At 39.7% G+C, this 26215-nt stretch overlaps 1 long non-coding RNA gene across 1 annotated transcript; it reads left to right on the top strand.

Annotated features, from left to right (window-relative positions):
• The first annotated feature begins 255 nt into the window (after positions 1-255).
• Positions 256-5301, top strand: LOC121317805. Its single transcript, XR_005950546.1, has 3 exons — positions 256-376; positions 669-815; positions 3838-5301. It is a non-coding gene; the product is annotated as an uncharacterized LOC121317805 (long non-coding RNA).
• Positions 5302-26215: the final 20914 nt, after the last annotated feature.

Raw genomic sequence — 26215 nt, 5'->3', positions numbered from 1 at the left:
GCAATATTTTAATATACTTGATTGCATGCAACACATTAAGACTATGGGCCATATTCATAAAAGTGCTTGCCGACTGCTGTAATAAAACAAATTTAATTTAAAACTAAAAAGTCTTCCATATTGCTATTCATAAAATGATCTGAGAATACAGACGACTGCCGCAAAGCATTTTATGAATGGGTATACAGTCGTCAAGAATGAAAGTCTGTCTCTTTTTGATGACATCATCAGCATTATTAATGTTCCCTGGTTGCCGTCGAGGTTCCCTGGTTGCCGTCTTTTGAAAACTCCTAGTTATCAGCAGCATTTTGCCGTCGTTCACTCTTATGAATAGCAGGTTGATGCTCAGGACTGATGAAGACTTTGTGCTATTGAGGTAATCATAATTCTCTCAATTCGTTAAAAAACATGCCTTCATAGATAAAACTTGTTGGGGCTTAACAACGCATCTGAATTATTTCTTATGAATAGCACCTGCCATTAAATAGGTGGCAGTGGTCGAAATCCGATCATGAACTGTTTTCTCATTTCAACAGGTGTTAACCCTTTATGAATAGACCCGTATTACTTGTATCACTTTCTAGCAGTTATTCTGCTACAGGCAGCAACACTAGAACAACAAATGAAACCCATCAGTTTCGACAGAGTCCTTTTTTTTTTTAATTCAGGATCTCTGCAAGCCTGTGAATCAAGCTACATCATGTCAGTATGATACAGGGTGTCCCACTTGAAAGTAGCCCTGAAAGTATTTCAGTGAAGCCCCTTCTACCTGGGTCAGAACTTACCCCGGCAGGACCCGGTGTCATGTGGGTCAGGTACGATCACCAACAATTTTGAAAATCATTAATCTCTTCAGTGTCCATGACAAGAGTAGTTTAATATTGTCTGACTTTGTACCAGTGATGATAGACTAACTATAATCTTGTTGATGTAATCCAGTTATACATAAACAGGTTAAAATTAGGGATGTGACCGATAACAGTAGTGCCAGACTTAATTTTATATTGATTACCATCAGTAATTAGAACCGTTTGCTACACTAGGAAATGTACGCATTTACATAGAAAAAGTTGCCACTGTGGTACCAAGGCTCTTGTATATGAATATGTTATGGAAAACTCTCCAAAGCTACTGTTTCTGATATTCAATCAGAAGTGTATATATTTCACTTCAGCCAAGTGTTTTGTTTTAGTTTATATGATATATTTAATAAAGTTTTATAGAACAGTGTAAACTTAGAATTTTTACTGCTGCACACCAGGAGGTACAGTAAAGCATGAATCTTTCCCTTTTAGATCTATACTTGTTTGCAATTCCACAATGGCTCTGAATTTCCTACTTACAGCTGCAGTCTGGGATACTGAAAGATGTTTCAACAAGTCGACACACACAGTCTAATACAGTCAAACTCGAAAATAGTTTTTCTTCCAATTGTATCTGTGTGAACAGGATAGCATCACAGCCAAGGCTGGTAACTGTCAGGAAGGAGACCCAGAGACAGCAGCTGCAAGATTAAGTGCTAATGCACACATTTAATAATAAAGACAGTACTAAACAGCACAGACAAATACACAATTAACAAAACAAAAGGCACAAAGGCCAAAACAAAAGGTCTATACAGACACTATCTAAACTCACAGACACGGAAATAAACACAGAACAGCGCCACAGCAACACAAACCTCCACCTCTGTCACCAACATTAATTCTCCTATTAACACCAGTGATCACCCTTTTTATACCTGTGACTGGAGCCTTATTTATCACCCATTATTCAATTTACGCCTCCAGCCACATTCTTGCATCTATTTGCTGGGTGGTGGTTGGAGTTGTGGTGAAGGTGATCTCTTCACCTCCTCCCCCCTCTCTATAGCCAGCAGCTCTTTTTCTCCCGGTTCTGGCCTCAGCAACCCTGGCTCCGGCTGTGACAACGCTGGACACTCCAGTATTGCAATGCTGGCCACGGTGGGGAACACTCCAGTCCTGCCAGTGGTGCAAGGCCCTCCTGCAGTGGCAACACTGGCAGCGGAAATGCTGGTAGCGGTGCGGGGCACTCCAGACGTGGCAACGCTGGTAGTTGCAATGCTGCAGCAGAAATGCTGCTCACTTTATGGGGCACTCCAGTCATGGAAGCGCTGGTAGTGGCAATGCTGGCAGCGGAAATGCTGGCAATGGTACAATGCACTCCAGCAGTGACAAAACTGGTAGTGGCAACGCTGGCAGTGGAAATGCTGGTAGTGGTACAAGGCACTCCAGCAGTGGCAATGCTGGCAGTGGAAATACTGGGTACTGAGGCAGTGGCAATGGTGGCAGCAACAGGGCACTTAAGCAGTGGTGGCGGCGCTGGAGGTGGCTTCTCATCCTCCTACTCCTCCTCTTGGAGGGGCAGTTGAACACAAAGTGCCCCCACTCCCTGCAGATGAGGCACCAGCTTGAGGCCTAAAGAGCTCCCAGGTAAGCATCCCAGCTTCCCTCCTGATGTGTAGATGGCAGGGGTGCGGGGTACTCTGACAGCGGCAACACTGGCCCTTCTGGATGTGCAGCTCAAGACAGCTCCCCCTTCTTGGGTCCTTTGGCTGGCAGCACCTCCCTCTCTTGCCTCCAGGACCAGCCATTTCTTCCCTTCTTCCTCTTTTGGGCATTTGGCTGGTCCCTCTCTGGCAGTGGAAATGGCAGTGACCGTTGGGCTACCACGCAAAAACAATCTGTTGCATCCCCAACCTCATCCTTTCCGTAGGCCTTTATGAAGCCGGGGTCTTCATATGGGCACTCTTCTCTATGTTGCCCATGCTCCATACAAGCACCGCAAAGCAGAGCCCCTTCAGCATCCCACTGCAATTGCTGTTCGTACCAGCCTTCCATTCAATTATTCTTTTTTCTAAACTGCAATCCTGCTCTGAGTCCCTAGGGGCGATATATCCCTCTGACGCCATGTGTGAACAGGACAACGCCACAGCCACAGCTGGCAACTGGCAGGAAGGAGACCCAGAGACAATAATAAAGATAGCACTAAACAGTACAGATAAAAACACACTTAACAAAATAAAAGGCAGAAGAGCCTAAAAAGAAGGTCTATAAAAAAAACACAGACCCAGTCACGGGCATAAACACAGCACAGCACCACAGCAACACGAACCTCCACTTCTATCACAACATTAATTCTCCTATTAACACCCATGATCACCCATTTATACCCTGTGACTGGAGCCTATTTAATCACCCATTGTTCAATTCACAGCTCCAGCCACATCTCCACGTGGATCTGCATGAAGAAATTTAACCCCCTCCCTGCCAACACAATTTCACCACCCACACCCATGCCTGTGCACCAGCATGGGTTTCACCCTGCCACAATCTGTTCAACATTTTCAATTTGTTATTGTTATTGCTCCTGTAATTGTGCATAGAAAAAAAACGATATTAAAATGCTTCTTGCAGTATATATGTACAGTGTAAACATGAAATACACATTTGATAATTCGACAATTGCACTTTTTGTCAACGTACTGTACTGTATACTCGGGCAGCCTTTTGTTCTCACACTGTGTAATGAGATTCAATCAGCATCACTTTTGAGACTCAAATGCATAAGTGCTAATTTTACTGGATTTCTTTTCAAGGGATTTATAAAGGCTTCATTCAGGGCCCTTTAGAAATCGATGCTCTAAAGGCATTAGCTTCAGGTAGTGCAATTTGATATCAAAGGTGACAGGCATATCTTTTCCATGGGAGTATTAGAACACAGCTTAAAGCAACCACAAAACCTGTTAGCAAGAACTAAACTTGTTTTTCTTTCACAAAGAATAGAGTATATAAATAGTCTTTGATTATCTTGCAGGTGCTGTGTTGCTCTCTGAAATCACTTCATCTGGAGGAAATGAAAGCCTGATAACAGAAGTTGAATGTTGAGGGGCATGAGCAACATATGTTTGAGATTTCCTTTGATCAAATGCTTTTAAGCTTGATACCAGCTGGAGTGAGACGTGCAGTAGCAGGACTATGTTCTCTAAAGCAATAATATTATGTATAACTTATGGGAGATAAGAGGAATGTGTTTAAAAAAAAAAAACGAAGCTGCCAAATTCCCCTGTAAAAATAGTAACCATACTTTAACAACCCTGGGTCTGCTGTAACCGGGTTCTGGAAGGTTCTGTGACCCAGAGTCAAAGGTTCAATTTCAGCAGGTGTTCAGGGACGTCAGAGATGGGAGAATCGCCACCAATCAGATGCCCGGTTACAACATTGTTGTCACAAATCAGGGGATAAGATCAATCAAGGACTGGAGAGTGGGAAGCTGCGACTTTCTTTTCTTTTCTTTGATTATTTTGTCACAGTCTGAGTAGCACTAGACTGCTCAGCTGTAGTTGTATCACAGGCTGGTAAAGCAACATGCTTAATAAACCACTTAATAAACTGGCTTAATAACACTACATTCAAGAACCTGAAATACCTGTGTGAGCCTGCCTTCATTTCCCACACAACGCTACATTACATTTAACATGCTTCTAAAATACAATTAACACCCTGCTTTACCATTTGTTACATTCTTTCTTATGTTTACTTATGCCTTGTCATGCCAAATTGAATGGGATGGGGTATTGAATTCAAGGTTTCTTAAGCTTCAAATGCAACCCCTGAAAACAAAATAGTTAAAGTCTAGAGCTTTGAAAACATGTCTCTAAGTTGCATATAGTTTTAATATTTATCTCTAAACATCTCTCATCTTTACATAATATTAATGTTACCTAGATTCTTCTATATTAATGATGACAATGAATAAGACAACTGTATGGTGGTGTGTTTACGGCTTCCAGGGGCTTCCACCCAGGGAGTCAGCAGCAGGAAGGAAGGGCAACTAGTTGAATAACAGGAAGCCTGGCCAAGATTGTGACATCCCCAGTACATTCCTCCAGGCATACCTGTCATCCACCTGGCCTGGCACTTAGGATGCAGGCCTTTCTTTCTTATTATGCATCTGTGAGGGCAGGGGTCAGTAGGTTCAAACTTGGTTCCAACTCTAACTCTTTGCAATAACATTTTACCAAAAAGAACCATATAAATTTTCAAAACTGTCAACATAAAAAATATGATGTAGATTAGTATTTTAACTTTGTAAAACATGCAGGCGAGTTGTTAGCAATCCTGATCAGGTTCACCAAAAAAACATGCTTAAAGTAAAGGCCACTGAAAAAAAAAAGTTTCTTCTAGAAATACAGATATCTAATGCTGCATCTAAATACCATTTATTATAACACATTCTCAAGACAAATAGAATTCTAACAAATGAAAAATGATGAGGCACACCCACATGTTCATGTAATGCACAGAAGATATCCTACAATGAATTCATCTGGCTGCATCTATTGGAAGAAGTGTGTATGCTTGCCTTCCAAAGAGTGTCTTCATTCACACCATTCCAAAATAAGATCTGTCAACATCAGTCTGATAAAATGCAGAATTGAAAATGTATACTGGTCAGGAGGGGTTGTACTGGGGACAGTTTCCTTTGTATTTATGGGTTTGAAATACATGACCTAATAGTTCCACTAAGCTAGAGTGGCTTGGTTGCAGATCCTTAAGATATAATTTCACTCAAGTGTAGCAAATTAGTAACATAAATACTCCAGTACCTGTTTCCAAGTACAGTGGAACAAACAAGGGGTCACCTTGACCGCATTTAAAAAAAAAACTATAATATTCAAAACTTGAGATTAAATCCTCCTACTCTGGTACATTTTTTCTTTTCTTTATCTCGCCTTTCTCTATCAATATTTTTAAATAACGCACACACTTACTGTGACAGGCTGGCGAGTGGATAGAGGCCCAGAGACAGGCTGCAGTTCAAAAAAAATACTTTTATTACAAAAACACAAAATAAAAGGGCACAATGGCAAAAAATAAAGATATTTAAACACAAATAAAGCAAAAAGCAAAACTTACAAAAATAAGGATTTCCAGGCTGGGCAATGCCTTCACTGGATTTAGAAAATACACCAACACTAACATCAACACCACCAAGGCCTCCTTTTATGTCAGGTGGCTGGGTGCTGATTGAGCTAATCAACTAATCACAACCCCAGCCACCTGAACATTATAAACCCAGGCAGGTAGGGGAATTTAACCCCATCCCTGCCAATTTCTAAAGGGCAGAGCTCTGCTCTGCCACACTTACCAAGAAGGATCACGAGGTAATTTTGACCCCTCATAATATTCTTGTCTTTGAATGGTAATTGAAAATGGGATTTGCTGTCCAATGCAGTTATTGGGCTGAAAAACATCCAAGACATTGATTCAGACGATGGTGACATTTCCTCTAGTGATTCTGACTCAGAATTTCTAGCAATGGGAATACGACAACTAACACGTGCATTCAGTGCAAGAAAACTAGCTGCCTGTGGTTCAAGGAGTTAAACCAGTTCATATGTAAAAAGTAAGACTCTTTAACTAAGAGCCATACTGCATCTATCTGTTCAGTGATAAATCTTTCTTGGGTTTATTTATTTATTTTTTTTACTTCATATTTTTGTTGTATTCTCAGTGATAGTTATAGTTGAATGTAAAGGAATACATTACACAATCATCTGTTAAATGTACATGTTTTGTTTGAATAATTAATCATAATAAAAAATAAAAAAATTCTAGTCTTTTTTGTCCTAACTGAATTCCTTTCCAGAAGACGCAACGTCATTAGCAGAAAAGCACAATGTGTGTCAAGATGGCCGCTTTGTCCTTCTAGATAGGCCCATTTTCTGGTTGTTTGGTTTAAAAAAATGACTGCAGTGAGACATTCTTCTATTGTGAAGACATAGCCCTCCCGTAACCAGTCTCCTTTGGTAGCTCTGTCGACGAACAGGTAATAATTGTTGAAAATTGCTCCCACGAAAATATGACTATTGCCAGAGAGTGGACCCTATTCCCAAAATGATGTGAAAAGGTCAAAAGACTCCTGATAATTTTACAAAACTAGAATAAAATCTAATTCCATTGATCCCTCTCTGGTTGTGTTTACACTCATATTAATAAGTGTCAAAAACTAAAACTTGTTAGAAAGTCAGACAGAACCCATGTCCAGAACCCTGGATTGCAAGTTTTCCAAGTGAGTCTAAACAACATCAATCTGTCTTCAAAAGATAGGAGAAATTACATATTGAAAAATGTTAAATGTTTCAAAATAAAAGTTTAGATTTGTTTTTTGTAATTAGATTTGTTTTGGCCAACCAATATGGAATGTTAAAGATGAATTGGAACTATACATACCCGTATTTACCACTGACCTTTAAGATAAAAACAAATATTAGAATTTCATCTATTGCAACATTCTAAGGTATTTAAAGGTATGAACTTGTTTAACGTCTGAGATAAGAACCTATGTATACTATACTTGGTGTAGATAAAGTCTTGCTGCACTTTTGAACCCTAAATCACATTCATCTAACTTTTGGTTCCACGTTGTTTAAGTGGCACTCTGTATATGTATGTACAGTGGTTTGCAAAAGTATTGACCCCCCTTGGCATTTTTCCTATTTTGTTGCCTTACAACCTGGAATTAAAATGGATTTTTATTTGGATTTCATGTAATGGACATACACAAAATAGTCCAAATTGGTGAAGTGAAATGAAAAACATAACTTCTTTCAAAAAATTCTAAAAAATAAATAACTGAAAAGTGGTGCGTGCATATGTATTCACCTCCTTTGCTATTAAGCCTCTAAATAAGATCTGGTGCAACCAATTACCTTCAGAAGTCACATAATTAGTTAAATAAAGTCCACCTGTGTGCAATCTAATTGTCACATGATCTGTCACATGATCTCAGTATATATACACCTGTTCTGAAAGGCCCCAGAGTCTGCAACACCACTAAGCAAGCGGCACCACCAAGCAAGCGACGCCATGAAGACCAAGGATCTCTCCAAACAGGTCAGGGACAAAGTTGTGGAGAAGTACAGATCAGAGTTGGGTTATAAAAAAATATCCAAAACTTTGAACATCCCACTGAGCACCATTAAAGCCATTATTAAAAAATGGAAAGAATATGGCACCACAACAAACCTGGCAAGAGAGGGACGCCCACCAAAACTCACAGACCAGGCAAAGAGGGCATTAATCAGAGAGGCAACAAAGAGACCAAAAATAACCCTGAAGAAAGCCATTGCTTAAAGAAAAAAATAAGCAAACATGTTTGGTGTTCGCCAAAAGGCATGTGGGAGACTCCCCAAACATAAGGAAGAAGGTACTCTGGTCAGATGAGACTAAAATTGAGCTTTTTGGCCATCAAGGAAAACGTTATGTCTGGCACAAACCCAACATCTCTCATCACCCTGAGAACACCATCCCCACAGTGAAGCATGGTGGTGGCAGCATCATGCTGTGGGGATGATTTTCATCAGCAGGGACTGGGAAACTGGTCAGAACTGAAGAAATGATGGATGGCGCTAAATACAGGGAAATTCTTGAGGGAAACCTGTTTCAGTCTTCCAGAGATTTGAGACTGGGACGGAGGTTCACCTTCCAGCAGGACAATGACCCTAAGCATACTGCTAAAGCAACACTCGAGTGGTTTAAGGGGAAACATTTAAATGTCTTGGAATGGCCTAGTCAAAGCCCAGACCTCAATCCAATTGAGAATCTGTGGTATGACTTAAAGATTGCTGTACACCAGCGGAACCCATCCAACTTGAAGGAGCTGGAGCAGTTTTGCCCTGAAGAATGGGCAAAAATCCCAGTGGCTAGAAGTGCCAAGCTTATAGATACATACCCCAAGAGACTTGCAGCTGTAATTGCTGCAAAAGGTGGCTCTACAAAGTATTGACTTTGGGGGGGTGAATACTTATGCACGTTCAACTTTTCTGTTTTTTTGTCTTATTTCTTGTTGTTTCACAATAAAAAATATTTTGCATCTTCAAAGTGGTAGGCATGTTGTGTAAATCAAATGATACAAACCCCCAAAAAATCAATTTTAATTCCAGGTTGTAAGGCAACAAAATAGGAAAAATGCCAAGGGGGGGTCAATACTTTCGCAAGCCACTGTATTAAGGCTTTTAGTGTATATGAATTATGGTCTTTAGACCATTAAATAAAGTGATGAGTGCTGCTTACTAATTAATGATATGCTTCAGTGTTGTACTTATCTAAACTGTAAATATTAAAGGTGTTTAATAATATAACATGGAAAGGCTTAGGTTATGTTTTCTCTGTATTAAGGCCACTGAAACACATTTGCAGATCTTCATGTCCCAAAAGAGAAAATTTGACAAATGAAACGTTGGTGCATGTGACCCAGAATGAGATGAACTGCAGTGGGTGGGGGAATTACCAGAGGGAGACAGGTGATTGCATCACTAGCTGGACTGAGAGTTATGAAATTCCCTTGGCTCAAAGAGCGATACAGTAAACAAGGGCAGTACAGCACTGTAGGGAAAGGGCAGAATCAACATTGTAAGTAAAAGATTGTTTACTAGCATGGCTTTAAGTCATTTCAGAAACTCATTTAACAGGAGAGCATTTCAATCAAAGCTGCTTTCTTTGACCAAGTTGCAATTCTGTTATAAAGTGACAGTGTAATTCTTGTTTATTTGTTTCTTTACTGATCTAGTGAAAAAAAAAAGCATGTAGGAAAAGCATTTTTGGAACATTGGTACATTTATCAAGATCTTGAATACTTCTGTGATTTTCTTTAAAAGAATTATGAAGGACAAAATATAACAGAAAAATGGCAATCTTGTGAGACAAAATAAAACAAAATATTAGGTTTTAGTTGACTAGGTGTGTCAGGGCTGTAATTTTAGGGGTGGGTTTGTAAATAGAATGTGTTTAATTTGTATAATTTGAACGTTTTTGTAAATTAAAGTGAATTAAATTAAATTAAATTGTACAGCAGGTGGTCTGGTGAATTTGATTAATTGATTATCAAGTAATCCTGGCCACATGCCTTTAAAAAGGGGCTGAAAAGTCAGTTTCTTCGGTCTTCTGTAAGCCTGGAGGTGACTGTGTTGAACCCGGGTGAGCTGCAAATTATCATTGTGTGTTTAACCGGGATCTTAAGTATGTAGAAAATTTATTTAGGGGACTGTAATCTCACCAGTTTATTTATTTAGTTAGTGAAGGTAGAAGGTTCCTAGAGCAGGGCCTCCCTTTTAGTAGGAGCAGTGCAGGACCTGAGCTTGGCCACCTTTTGTTTATTAGTTATTTTTCCCACTGTGTTTTGTATTGTATTCATGTACATGTGTGTATGTGTATATGTCGTTCTGCACTAGGGATATAATTGTTTGTACCAAAGTGGCCAGCAATTGCCTGCAATATTTGTGAATAAATACAACCTGGATGCCTAAGCATCATTTTTAACATTGGAACCCTCTGTGTCTCTTGTGTCTCAGCAGATACCTACATGTAACAGAACACTCTTGTTACACTAGGGTAATTTAAACTACATTTAAAAGTCTGCTGTGTTTCTATAAAAGAGAGCAACCTTCAAGTACTAGTCTTGCAAATAAAATGGTTTATAAACTAATGTTTGTCATGCTTTTTTTAAAAAATTATATTTAGGAATTGATCAATAACAATATGTAGTTGACTGAATGCAGTAGAGAAGGGAATATGGGTCTATTGGTAATTTAGCTAAAGTATGTAAGTATTTAATGATTAATACTATTAGTAAATGCACTCCTTTAATGTGTTTAATGGCATTTTGAGAACTGTCAGCACCAGCAAATGTTTAAGGAATCTTAGGGTTTATAAAAAAGTTTTTAAAGTGTGCATTTAAAACATGTTGTATTTAGTTTAGTCTGACACAACTCATAAGTGGTGTACATTTTTAAGTTTTTTTTTTTTTTTTTTTGCCTTCTGAAGTCAATCTGGAAACTGTTGTGGCAGCTGTTTTAACATCATTATATGAGCTATGTGTATTAATGACAGGGAATGAATGCACAACACTGCAATATCTGAATAGAGGGGTTATTTTCCATGAGTTATTGTAACTGCATACATGAACTATATATAACACTTGATATGTTTACTTTGGAATAACATGTTATCTAGGGTAACCAGCTCTATTCACCCCTTCACTCTTTTAAGAGTTGTCCTGACAGATGTTCTTTTCAGCATAAAATGCTCATTCAAGTCCAACATTTAATCTCCTTGATTTGTTGCAAAAAGAAATTATCTTAAACCCAGTATTTTTAGTTACTAGTTTTCTCTGGATTAGGATGTAGACTGAGCTATCAATGACTAACATTTAAAGGGAGGTAGAGATTTGGAAAATAAAAACCAAAAAGTTAAAATTGAGAAAATAGACCAAGATATACCAGGAAAATGCAATTCCCAGTAGGCTAATGAAAACTGAGCTGTGAAAGTCTCCTGGCTCGGCTCAGAGGGATAGTTAACCAGGGCAGTACTACAATGTAGGAAAAGGGCAGAATCAGTACTGTAAGTAAAATATTTTTAACCCTGATTTAATACCGACAGACCATAGCATCACCGTCATTGCAGCATAAAATATTCAAAAACCTATTACAGGCCTAATGCATATATTTGATTATTTTAAACCAGTGTGATTTTGTTTACAAGGCTGACCTTCTTCCTTTTTTTTTTTTAAATCCTTGAACATCAATAACATGAAACGTTTGGTTTCTATGGTTGTCCTGCCGGAAGTCTTGCAGCTAAATCTACCGAGGTAACAGCAATCAAAGGTAAACGTACCAGCATGTACGTGCAATTACATGTTAAGGCAAACAAATGATTCAGATTTGAAATAACTGAGGCTGGTGGGAAAACTCTTCTTAAATAGGAAGCAAATTGGATCATTTTAAAATTGGGACTTTTTTTCCCCTCCTCTTTCAATTTAACAAATTACCAAACACACATCCGCTATAACTACTGCAAAACATTGTGTAGGATATATTGAAACAGAAATAAGCAAGACAAGTGTTTGAATCCTGAAGGCACAACACAATTTATTGATCTGCATACTAATTGTAATGTAATTTCTCAATCTTATATTGCTCCAGCCATAGATGTCACTTAACTACCCATTTAGCTTTCATAGCTTCTTTTCATGACAAGATATTCAATTTCTTTTTAAATATCACCAGCACATTTTAAAACCTTGATTCATACCATAAATTACATTTCAAAAGGGACCTGATGGTGTATTTGGTTTGCCTGGTCTCTTTTATATTGATACTCAATACAGGCAGAAGTGTCTACAGTACAACAAACCCCCATTTTTTTCACAACCAGATTTACTTGTCATTTTCTCTAAAATTGCACTACTTCCACAACCAGCTGTTGCAGTGCCAATAACCAGATTTACTGCAAGGGTTTACCAAGGATAAGGTGACTACATTACTTGAATAATGTAGTTTATTAGGCATCTACTGCTGTCCTCTAGACATAAAGATGACATTATACAGTGAATAGAACCGAGTGACTCATACTTATTGATAAGCCTTGCCACAAGTCTCTAACATGCTTAGGTATTCTTGTAATGCAGTCCCCATCTGGCATGCTGGTTTTCCATTGTCCTAAAGCACTGACAACTAATATTTAAAAATACATTTTCTAACTTATATCTTTTGTTTCTTTGCATTTTTTTTTTTTTTTTGTAACTTATTTGGAATAGGGTGACTAACTTACTGGTGCTTTATCATGGTTTGATAACTGACCTATTGGCACCAGGAATCTGTAAAAACATCAATTCCTGTTAATCTCAGGGGGGGGGGGGGGGGGGGGGGGGGGGGTGGTTGATACTAAAAGCGCATCAGCCACAGCGGGATCAGCCGAACAAGCGACCTAGGCGCTAGCAGCTATGCAGTCTACAGGCTTTCCCCCCCCCCCCCCCCCCCCTTCAATACACCCATTGAGCCAGTTCCTGCTCTCGTGGTGAATTCTTGGTGAGTTCACACTTTCCCAGCCATTTACCAGCTGTCGCTGCATTTCATTATCTGCTCAAAGAGCATTGAGCACATTGCTTCGGATAGGAGGGTCTGAGCCCAGTGAAGTTTGGTAGGTAGAAGGGGGTTGTTTACAAGTAAAACATTGTCCTTGCCATCTGGCTTGCCAAATCTATTTCCTCCCTCCCCTTCCAGCGAAGTCTGAAAACATAGCACACCCTCCTTTGTTTTCCTAAACTGTTTATGCTGGCAGAACATGAACTTCAAACTGCTGGTATTGTTAGATTGCAAACATGTTAGCCTTTTACTAGTTTTGTTTTTAATGGCCTTGTTTTCATAGATAGCAGCAGGTAAATTTGTTCTCACACACCCTCATTATAATCTAAACCATAAAAATGTGGTGCCAGAAATATACTTTACATTGTTTTACATTGGGGTCCAATAGAATAAAAAACATCTTGGTGGTGAGATAAGAAATTTTGAAAAAGCTGCCAAACAATTTATTTCCTTTTCCATTACCTACGTTATGCAAATATGGTTAAAGCAATAAACAAACATATAATTTTAGTGTCAAGTGAAACAGACAACTACACACTTTACAAGGAAATTAGGTCCCTAAAATGGATGCCTGTCATTGAGAGTGAGTCAGCATGATTGGTTGAAAAATATATACAGTAGAATTAAAGCAGCAGGTATAGTAGTCAATATTCTGATTGGCTAATTTAATGAAGATATAAAAAGGATTGTTTCACAAATAAAATCAGGTTTTGCACATATGAGTAAATGCATAGCCTAGTGGCCATTTTATTAAACTTAGTAATGGATATTGTATACATATAAGTGAATTGGATTTAGAGTATATTATCAACATTCAACATGCGACATTCAATTCACAACTTTTAATTGGTGGAAAATACATAATGACTACAATTATAACATTTACTGGACATATTTGTTAAAATATGAACAAATATTGCATTGTTTTGACTGCCATAACTGTGACCTCTTAATATGGTACAGTTTTGTCCGTAACAAAGATTACAATAGCTGCTTTCCTGTTTGCGTCAGTCAGATCGCAGGTGTTGCTACTGTATAAACTATCTAGACCTCCATTCCAAGGCTGAAACCATGCAGAATAGAGAAAAGAATGAGTGTATTATAACGTTATATAATCCCATCAAGGTTGTCCTCATCAGAGCCCCTATGTGGAATTAAAGGTAAATTCTGGTAAACATCTGTTTAACGAAACACTATCAATTATGTAGGAGGCAGCATAGCTGGTTGCATGTGCAGATAGTAGAGAGACAAACAGAAGAATGCATTTCTGAAAAAAATGTTTACATTATTAAACCTTCCATATGACATTTCTCATATGTATGTATGTACTGTGTGTATATATATATATATATATATATAATATATATATATATATATATATATATATATATATATATATATATATAATGGGCATCCCGTCAAAGGCTGTCACCACAACTACTGTTCATTTTAGGAAAAATCTTTTGTAGCTAAATTTTGCTTTTGTGCATGAAGGAAAAAGTTACAAGAAATAGATGTCTACAATTATTTATTTTAGCATTTTTGCAAAAAATGTATTCATGCCCTGTGATGCTATGATAGTATTGTCAAGAAGGTGCTAGAAATTTCGATTTGATAATACCGAACCTAATTCTAGAAAAAGCTGGATTGTAGGTGAACATTCTTAGAGTATGAAAGGGTTAGGCATAGGATGATTGCTGTCATTACCAACAAGTCAATATGGGAAAAAGTAAGGAGCTATCTGAAGACCATAGGCAGAAAATGATTTATTGTCATACAGCTGGAGAAGGATACAAGAAGATTTCCAAGTAATTTCCAATATCCCAATTTCAACCATTGTTTCTATTATCAAGAAGTACAAAACTCCTTCGGTCTGGCAGAAAGAAGGTTCTTTCACCAAGAACAAGTAGAAGAAGAAGGTTCATAACAATCAGTTTGACTGTCAAAGATATTCAAAGTGAACTGGCTGCAAGTGGGACTGGGGTTTCCATTTCAAACATAGGTCACAGGCCAAGAAAAAAGTCACTCTTTGGAAAATGTCATAAGAACAATTGCTTAAAGTTTGCTAAACTGTATTTGAATGATGGATTTGCGTTCTGGTCAAAAGTTTTGTGGAGTGATGAAACAAAGATCGAGCTGTTTGGTCACGCTGATAGTTACATTTGGAGAAAGTCTGGTGAGGAGTACAAAGAAAAGAACACCATACCCACTGTCAAGCATGGAGGTGGTAATATCCTTCTATGGGGCATACTATAGCATACCAAAAGATATTGGCCAATCATCTGAAACCCTCATCTATAAAGCGCATCTGGACGTTCCAACACAACAACAATCCAAAGCACACATCAAAATCTACTTCAGAATGGTTAAAGAAGAATAAAATTAATGTTCTGGAATGCAAAGTCCCAATTTAAAGGCCTACAAAGAAAAAGGGTAACAGTTGATACCTGGAATATTTGGAGGTGGTAATATCCTTTTATGTGGCATACTATAGCAGCACCAAAAGACTGATGGGCCAATAGTCTGAAACCCTCAATCTATAAAGCGCATTTGGACGTTCCAAGACAACAACACTATATCAAAGAAGTACACCAAAATCTCTTCAGAATGGTAAAGAAGAATATAAATCTTAGGTGTTCGGAATGCAAAGTCCCACATCGAACATATGATGCTATATCTGGCATTATTCATACTCCGCACCTTAGGCATTTGTAAATGTATTGATTGAGAATATTTGGTATGAGAAGGCTGTGCACATGAGAAGCCCTTGGAATTTGAGTGAACTGGAACAATTTTGCTTTGAAGGTCAAAAAACACTAAATAATCATGTCAAAAGCTCATTGATAAATATCCTATCGTTTAAAAGCAGTTATTATTGCTAGAGGTGCTTCAACTGGCTATTTCATTTACGTTGTCCGGGTATAAATACTTTTGAATTTAGTATTTTTGGAGTTTTGCAAAAATCACTGAAATAAATAATTGTAGAAATCTATTTCTTGTAACTTTTTTTTTCCTCATCCACAAAAGCAAAACTTTTGCTATAAAAGATTTTTCCTGTAATTATTTGCTTTTGAGAAAGTTCTAGAAATTATACATTTCCATTGGGGTATGTAAACTTTTGACTACAACTGTGTGTGTCTGTCTAAAATTTAAGACAAATTATATTTTAACCTGAACCCTCAACATTCCTATATTAACAGCAATTCTGGCTGCTGTTAGGAGGCAAGCCTCTATTTTCAACTCCCATCTGCAATTAAACACTGTATTAGCAGTGGCAGATGATGTACTCTGATCCCTGGTTTTAATTGGAGGAGCCACTCACACCTTCCCGCCCCCTGCTGAAACACTGTTGTACTGAGTATGCACGATTTATGGGTGACATGATGAATAATGTAAATCGCATCATTCAGTTTCACATCCAATTTTCTGGAGGAGATTTTAAAGTGTGACCAGAAAAAAGAAGAAATCCATTAAAACGGCAGAGGAGATTGAAATACATTTTTTGAGTGGCAAAAATTTATCGTTTGTTAAAACATTTTGTCATTTATTATGAGCCCTTGGGGCTTAAAAAAAAAAAAAAAAAAAAAAAAAAATCTGAAGGATTGGCGTTATATACTAGGGATTATATATATCCTATATATGATATATATAATATCCTATAAATATAGTATTCTATATATAGCGTATAGGATAACTTATAATATATCTATATATATCTTATTAGAAGTTGTAGATAGGTCGAGAGTCCTTGATCGTAGTCATCAAGTGTTCTTTGATATCACTTACAGGCAATAATACTCGCAATGAGAGTTACTTGAATGAAGCTCCTTTTTTTGCATGGGCAGATTGAACAAGAACCAGGCTACGAGTTAAAAATATAATAATTGTATTAAATTTTATATAGACCCAAACATATTTACTAGTCCCCATGAAAGTGAACTAGCATTCAGTAGTCACAAGGAAACTATAGGGAACTTACAGGAATAATTACTCGCAATGATGAGTTACTTGAATGAAGCTCCTTTTTTTGCATGGCAGATTGAAAGAACAGGCTTCAGGTTAAAATATAATTTGTCTTAAATTTTAGACAGACACACACAGTTGTAGTCAAAAGTTTACATACCCCAATGGAAATGTATAATTTCTAGAACTTTCTCAAAAGCAAAATTACAGGAAATCTTTTATAGCAAAAGTTTTGCTTTTGTGGATGAGGAAAAAAAAAGTTACAAGAAATAGATTTCTACAATTATTTATTTCAGTGATTTTTGCAAAACTCCAAAAATACTAAATTCAAAAGTATTTATACCCGGACAACGTAAATGAAATAGCCAGTTGAAGCACCTCTAGCAATAATAACTGCTTTTAAACCATGTGCCTCATCTGACTTAAGTCACGAGCCACCACTGATACTGAATGGTTAGGGCTGTGATTTATTCACGTTGGTTGCAGGTGTCACGGATTTCGTGACTTGCTAGTGTCCTCGATCAGCGTGACTTGTGGGGATGTTAGTAAATTGTGTTCAATCTGTATGTGATTTTATTGGAAAGTGTTTCTCATTAATATTAAATTTCACTTTAAAAAAAAAATGCATTTATCGTTTTAATTATAAATAATTACATATGTTGAACTAGATCCAACACCGTTTTGAGAAGAAAAAAAAATTCTGACTCAGACTAAGCTCTTTGATTAAATACTTATGTTATGTTAGTTAGTTATGTTAACACTTCATAAATTCAGTGTGTGTATGTACTACACTAACTGCTAGCATTCGCTGCGGGACATACATTGAACAGTTTCTTCTTTAATTGAAATTTTTGTACGTGCTGACAGTGGGGCGAATCTCTTCTCCCGCTGTACCACTGGCAGCGGAAATGCTGCCAATGGTGCGGCAGTCAGCAGACGTGCTGACAGCTCCCAGACCGGGGCAAGTCCAGCAGTGGAAAAGCTGTTGGGGTTGGTGGTCTCCAGACCTCCCCCAAGATCTCCGGCAGCGAAACTGCTGCGGGGGAAGGTGGTCTCCTGACCTCTCCCCCCTTTTTCATAGCCAGCGGCTCCCTCTGGTGGGGTTCCGGCCACACTGACCCCTACGGCCATGCAGAGCTGACTGCAACCCCTGGCAAAGCAACGTCAACCTCAGGTGAAGCGAGGCAGGCATCCTTGGGAGAAGCATGGCAGGTATCCTTGGGCGAAGCAAGGCAGGGAGTCAGGACAAGCTGGGGTGTGGGCGTTGGCCGTCTTCTCGGCCACTGCGGCCGGGCAGTTCTTCCCCGTGCTTCCCTCAGCAGCCTATGCAACACCAGCATCTATTCCTGGTCCTTCTGGTGCAGGGAGAGGCAGCTCCTGTTCCTCTCTTTGTGATGGTGGGGGAAGTGATACCAGCAGGCATTCATCCTCTGCTGGTGGAAAGGGACCCAGCAGGCATTCACCCTCTGCTGGTGGACGGGAACCCAACGGGCATTCACCCTCTGCCAGTGGAGGTGGCGGAGGCAGAGGCAGCTCCTGCTGCTCTGCTCCTGCCAGTGGAGGTGGCGGAGGCAGAGGCAGCTCCTGTCGGTGGAGGTGGCGGAGGCTTGTAGTCTCCTGCCGGTGAAGGTGGCAGAGTTCGAGGCAGCTCCTGCTGCCCTGCTCCTGCCGATGGAGGTGGCGGAGCTGTGTAATCTCCTGGCAGCGGAGGTGGGAGCAGTGTGTAGTCTATCCTTGTTACAGGGGACTGGTGCGGCTCTCCCTCCTGCTCTGGAGACAGCGATGGGACCTCTCCCTCTGGCACTGGAGACAGCAGCAACGGCTCCTCTCCCTCTCCCTCTGGAGGCAAAACCAGCAGGCATTCTTCCTCTGGTGGTGGAGACTTGGGCAGTGGACGCTCTGCCTTCCTCTTCTCTGCCTCCTCCTCACCTTCCTCTCCTGGGCCAGTTCCTCCTCACCCTCTTGGTAGGGGCAGCGCACCGCCGGGTGCCCGAACTCCCCACAGGCAAGGCACCAGCTTTGGTCCTTTGTTGTGTTTTTTTTTTTTAATGAATTTTTGCTGTTCCTGGTCTGCGTCTAGGGGGCGCTGGTAATCCGGGTTATGATACCACATGTCACAAAGACGGCTGCAATGGGTAACGTCAGATCAGAGCCAGGAAATAAACAACAGAGAGGTGGAGTTTGGTGGAGCTGAGCGAATGGTCTTGTTCAACATTCAACATTTAGTGAACAGACAGACAGAAAATAAACGGTTGTAACAAACAAAAACACAGGACACGGCCCTCGTTGCCAAAACAAAGAGAAACAAAATGGACTATACAGACAAACATGGTGAGCAGATACTTTAACTATTCTTTTTAACTTTAACTATTCTTATCATCTTTACCTCCGTCTCCAATCCCGTACTCCACTCACCGAACACACAACCCCGAGTATGTGAAAACATGTTGTTTTTGTGCAGCTGTACCGAGACTCGACTGCTAATCAATCATTCAATTCGAGTCTCAGTACAGCTGCACGTGAATTAATAAAGTGCAATTCCCCGTGCTCACATATTACTTTTTACTTGCATGTGAAGTGCTGTGCAATCCTCGGGCCTAAATACAAATATACATTTTAAACACTCGTGTTACACAGACCTGTTTATATTCTGTGTACCAATGACTTTACACAACCATTAAAACACATCACAAAATACACACAGGGGCGGGCACTTTATACATTTATACATTTCAAAAAACCTGTTACCATTTTTATATTTGTCCTTTGCCAAAGCTTTAATCAGTTTGCAAGCCTATTGAGGAACAACACTCCCTAAACAGCATTCCTTATGGTGCCTTCTGTTACTTTTACTACAGCACTGATTATCTTCAAATGTTCACCTTCTGAGAGCACACTGAGCTAACTGCTTTTATTAACCAACAATGGCCTTTCAGCACAGAGAATCCACTATGAATGAATGGCAATGAATGATAATGATTGCAATTGCAGATGATTGAAATGTGGAGGGCACTCAGGGCCTGAGTGTAAGATAAATTTGGCCAGAGGTCTTGTCCTTGTGTGCCCAACAGCTACCTGTGTGTGGCCGGCTGGAAATACATGAACAGTTACATGCTCACCAGTGCCGCAGATAGGAAGTGGCTAAGAGTCCCTCTCCACCCAAAAAGACGAGGCCGCCAAACCATGAATGTAGAATAATAAATAGCACGCTACACAGTGGCACTCTGCCACCTATCCCCCAAATATTGAATTTAATGAAAATCAGCAGCTGAGACACGGCCCGTCCCCCAGAGCATGACTGTGCTGGAGGAGAGAGCCCAGCCTCTCCAATCTGACCACGCACCCCACAGAACTAAATACGAACCGCTCAGCGCTCAGGTAAGGAAAAACTCCCTACTCACAGATTTTTTTAGGGGGAAACTTCAGGAAATCCATGGCTGGGGGCAGCCCTTCTTCCAGGCTCTAAGCGGAAGCGCTTGGCTGAGCAGCCGAAACAAAAAGAAGTGACAAGAAAGAATAACACACAGAGCTTTTATGTACTTGCTGATGACGTTTTGGTTAGGGGCGGATTCTCCTTCCAGAAAAGCAACCAAGTTTACAATTCTGGCTTTTAAAAACATTTTGCAATGTCTCTTTTGTCAATTTTTACGCAGCTTGTCTGTATCTTCTTAGAATTGCCTGAAGTGCATGTGACCATTTAACTATTTTGCAATCGCAATCAGGCAGTGCCAACTGATAATGATAAATATGTGATTTAATGCCACACTAACAGCTGTCCTTTCAGTTTGTGCATCGTGGATACAGCCCATTTAGATTTATCAGTGTAAACAGTGGTCTAAGAATATCCCTTCTGCTCAGTCAGTGGAAAATATTGAATACAACTGGCCCCCAAAGACACAGATAAGGGCTCGATGTCTCTCATTAGGTGAATATGAAGTTGTGTAACAAAATTAGGCATGGCTGACAGTCTCCCTAAATAACAGTTAAGGGAACAAAATTAGCAGTTAAGGGAACTAAAACTCAATTTTGTTTTACTTTTGGGACTGTGGAGTTGCTGATTTGTGTGCTTTACACCCTTGATTTACACTTTACATAGATGGTAAGATAAATTATTTAAAACACTTCCATTTTCTTTTTCTAATTATTTTACCCCTGATTTTTCTCCCCAATATTTTAGAATGCCCCCTTATGTTCCCTCACCGCAGCAATTCCCCACACAGTTCGGGAGAACATTTCACAGAACTCCTGCAAAGGTGGATAGGGAATGGAGTGCTTGTGGGACTTGGGCGACAGAGTGTTGGTGACAAAGTCGAACAGCCAGGACAGGTCACCTACTGCTTGAAGATCCGCTAGCTGCTTGAGCGGTTGTGGCAAGTAAGGTCGACATGGATAGAGGAAATCCCACACACACACACACACACACCCCCTCGGTGGAGGACCTGTCCCGGCAGCTTGCCTGGTGGTAGGGAGACCCGGCTACCCCGAGGGGACAGAAAGGTACCCGGATCTGGAAAAGAAAAAGATCTGTCCGTAGAACTGACCTCCATCAGGGCTGAGCCCTGAAGTGAGGGCCGGGCACCCGCTGAATGCCTGCGTTACCTGGAGGAAAATGGGAGAGGGTTAAGAGAAAGGCGTGTAGATTAGAGCCTCACTGAGGCTAAAGCGCATGAGCAGGTGTGACTGGGGCTCCCCTCTGACCTACTAGGAACCTGGACAGCAGAGCCAGGCCCAGCCAGGGGAGTGAGAATCACTTCCCCCCCAAAAATGGACCCCTGGCTCCCCGCAAATCCGCACCCGCGGGACAGGAAAAAACTGCATGCCGCTCACTCAAATGTGAACTGGAAAACAAAAAGGACATGGAGAGGTTAGTAGGGACAGGCTATGGATTGGAGGCAGTCCGCGCTGTGGAGAGGAACACACACAGCACACACATACACACACACACACACACACACACACACACACACACACACACACACACACCCAGCAGGAGGAAACCTCTGGTGGACCTGGCGAAGAGGGGTACTTACCAAGGATTGATGGGCAGCTGCAATGTCCAAAGAAGTTGTTCTGATATAGGTCTCTACGGCAGAAGACCACGTCCCGGGTATTTAATAGTGTGTTGATTAACCCCTGCTCGTGCAGCTAAGGTGGCAGCGCCAGAAGGAATGAGGAGAATAGGACTGGGAAGGAAATTTTGCTTTTGTCAGGAGGGTGCAGAGGTGGGAAGAGAACCAACACAAAATGAAACACAAGAGCAGGAAATAGTGCACTTAAATAGGGAAGTTAAATAGGGAAGAAAGAGAGATTGACAGATGGTACAGTCAGAGGGGATCCCCGGCGCTGCACAAACCCCGCCCAGAAACCAGCGAGAGCACATTGCCAGTTATTGGGAGCAGCTGGGGTGACAGCTGCCAAGTCATCCCCCGCCTGAAAGCGAATATACCGAAAATGCGTCCGCTTCCCTTCCCCCAGCCGAATATCATCAGTAAGGACAGAACGGTGAGTGCCTTTTACAGCGTTTCCAGAACTAAGCCATAAGGCTACATTTAATTGATCATTTTATGAGGAATAAATACATACTTCGATGATATACCTGCATTTACGAATGTCTTCAGTAAATCATAAGATTAACCGGCAAATGTCTGAAAAGCAATCTATTTCTTCATAACTTCAGACATTTACCAGTAAGATTTGGTAAATCGCAAGAGTAAGTGGTAAATGTCTGAAAAGATATTTACTGTCTTTTTTGGTAAATCTTCACATTTACCGGTAAAACTTAACATTGACCAGATTCTGATTTTTACCGTTTATATATATATATATATATATATATATATATATATATATATATATATATATATATATATATATATAATATACATATATTCATAATTTCGTGTAACCTGGGGATTAAACCCTTAAACCCCTAATCACTGTCCATCTGTGATTAGGTTTTCCATTGTACATTCCAGTTTACATGTAAGGTACACTATTATATATATACTGTATATACTATATATATATATATATATATATATATATATATCTATATCTATATCATATATATATATATACTATACAAATGTCATACAGTATATATGCAGTATAATTTGTGACTGCCATACAGCAATCCACAAATGAAGTGATTCTAGGTTTCAAATATGTGGATCTATGAAGTGTATTTATTTTGCTATCTTTTCTTGTACTGGCTTCACAGGATGCTACACATACTAAGACACAGTAACAAAAATAAACCCAAGATTCAGATTATAAAGTAGCACTATGCTACACTATAAGACTTTAGATGGAAAATAAACCTAAATTGCTTTTCCTATTCCGTCATTGCAACCGAGCAATGTTCTCAATATCCGACTTAAAGTCTACAATTCAAGGCTTATACAGCAGGCACAGCGGTAATTATGAGAAATATGATGGCATGTAGCTCTGTTCCTTTATTGTTCAAAGTAAATAGGCCAATAGGAAACATACGTCTGAGAAATGTTATAAAGTAAAGCAGTGCCCAAAGATGAACAGCTGCTAATGCACCGAAACTCAAAACCATCTGGGACTGATTTGAAAGCCTGTCCTAATAGCTACTGCCCCTGTAAAAGTGTTTTAAGGTAGGACTGAGAACTACAGTTCATGGCTACTCGTATGACTAGCCACTGTTTCTGTTCATATAAAGGAGCCCTTCTGTAAAATGGCCTGATTCTTTTCAGTTTGGTTATATATATATATATATATATATATATATATATATATATATATATATATATATATATATATGTTAGGAGTTTCGCTGCCCAACTTTTTGATATGTAGTTGTGACAAAGTGGCTGATGAAGTGGAACAGGTGTAGCGGTGATGCGGTGCAGGAGTGACAGGCAGACAGCGGTAATCCAGTGAAAAAGTGTTTTATTTATAATCCAGGTCTGGTGACCATAAAATAATAAATCCCCGGCAATACACAACAATGTGTAAAGCGCAGGGATAACAAAAACAGGGCACAGTCCTGAACAGAAACAAACACACGGTCACCAGTCCTGGGTGAGTGCAGTCGTGCTGGTGGTCAGTACAAACACGGGTAGTGTGGTGTGCAGTGGTGCTCTGGACAGTGCTAACCCTTGGTGACAGCTCCGGAGGTGTGCTTTAACTGTCTAGAGGTGCAAAACACAGACAATTAACAATACAGACACAATAACACACAACATGTATTTCTTTAACACTGAGAACTCCTCTCTCGATCCTTCTCTCTCCAAACATTTACCCAAACGAAGCATTACCCTAGCCCCTATATGTAATCCTGCATGACATCTAGGTAAACAGTTGCAGCTTCCTTATTACTTGCAGCTGCCCCTCTTTTAACTTTCAGGTCAATACGGTCTTACAACAGAGTCTCGCTTCTTTCCAGGCTGACCGACTTCCCAGTCCCGGAAACGAACTGTCAGGCCAGCCCTTCCAGATACTTCTCCTTCCGTTCTTTAGCGCCCTCACATGTCGGGAGGGAGATTTATCACCAGAACTCATTATCTTTCTGTCACAGTTGTACATAGCTTTCTCAAGGGAGCCTGTGTTTAAATCAAAACATTGGCAGTATTTATAGGTGTTTGACGGCATGACAACTTTGTTACTGTTTATATTCAAATCCATGAATTATTCTTACATGATAACGATGTTCTATATATTGTGACATCATTTTTACTTATATCTTTAAATCTATATTAATTCTAATTAACATTATTTTATATAAACTTTTATATTATCATGCAATGCTGGCTCTGAGGATCAGCCTTGATTTGGCCTCCCCAGCGTATGAGCATATATATATATATATATATATATATATATATATATTATATATATATATAAAAACCTACTCATACTGCCACACTCCCTCTCAGTGTGCACTTATAACCATATTTGTATTTGTTTGTTATCATAAGAGATCAAACAAAATGGTAATACATCTCACAACTACAACTTCCACTAAGCCTGCAAAACCCAGCTTCTCTCAAAGATCGCTCCTGTACCACAGGTTTAACCATCACATGCCATTTCTGGTTGGGATCTAAAGAAAACTAAAGAAACTTATTAAGAGGAAATGAGTGTCACCACTATACAGTGCCTTGCAAAAGTATTCAGACCCCTGACCAATTCTCTCATCTTACCGAATTACGTATAGTACATTGAAATTTTGTTCTGCTTGATATTTTATTTTTAAACACTGAAACTCAGAATCAATTATTGTAAGGTGACATTTGTTTTATGTTGAGCTGTTACTCAAAAAGTACCATCTGAAAGCACGTCTGGAGTTTGCCAGAAAGCATGAGAGTGACCCAGCTGCGATGTGGGAAAAAGGTTTTGTGGTCAGATGAGACCAAGATAGAGCTTTTTGGCCAAAACTCAAAGCGCTCTGTGTGGCGCAAACCTAACACTGCCCATGCCTCAAGACACACCATCCCTACAGTGAAGTGGGGTGGTGGCAGCATCATGCTGTGGGGATGCTTCTCATCAGCAAGGACTGGGCATCTTGTTACAATTGAAGGAAGAATGGATGGAGCAAAATACAGGAAAAAACTGCAAGAGAATCTGCTTCAGTCCGCTAAAAAACTGAAGCTTGGGAGGAAATTCACCTTTCAGCGGGATAATGATCCCAAGCACAAGGCCAAAGCAACATTGGAGTGGCTCAAGAACAAAAAGGTGAATGTCCTACAGTGGCCTAGTCAAAGTCCTGGTCTCAATCCCATTGAGAATCTGTGGCACTATTTGAAAATTGCGGTCCACAAGCGTCGTCCAAACAACCTGGAGCAAATCTGCCAAGAAGAATGGGCCAAAATCATTCCGACACTGTGTGCAAAGCTGGTACATACTTACCCCAAAAGACTTAAAGCTGTTATTGCAGCGAAAGGTGGCTCTACCAAATATTAATGTGTGGGGGTTGAATACTTATGCAAGCAAGATATTTCAGTTTTTTATTTTTCTTAAAAATATTTCCCAACATAAAACCAATGTCACCTTCAAATAATTGATTTTGAGTTTAAGTGTTTTAAAACAAAATATCGAACAGAACGAAATTTCAATGTACCATTTGTAATTCAGCAATATGAGAGAATTGGTCTGGGGTCTGAATACTTTTGCAAGACATTGTATATGTGATACCCACATACCCGGATATACAACATAAAAACTGTGCTTTCCACTGCAGGCAGACAGAAGAAACAGGCAGAAGAAAAACAAGCGCAACAAAACAAAACAAAAAATTAAACCCATTATTTGAATATGTATGCTGAGCATTTTGGAATG

This window comes from Polyodon spathula, chromosome 7 (genome assembly GCF_017654505.1).
Source record: "Polyodon spathula isolate WHYD16114869_AA chromosome 7, ASM1765450v1, whole genome shotgun sequence".
NCBI lineage: Eukaryota > Metazoa > Chordata > Actinopteri > Acipenseriformes > Polyodontidae > Polyodon > Polyodon spathula.
This window is presented reverse-complemented; position numbering and strand designations above follow the sequence as displayed.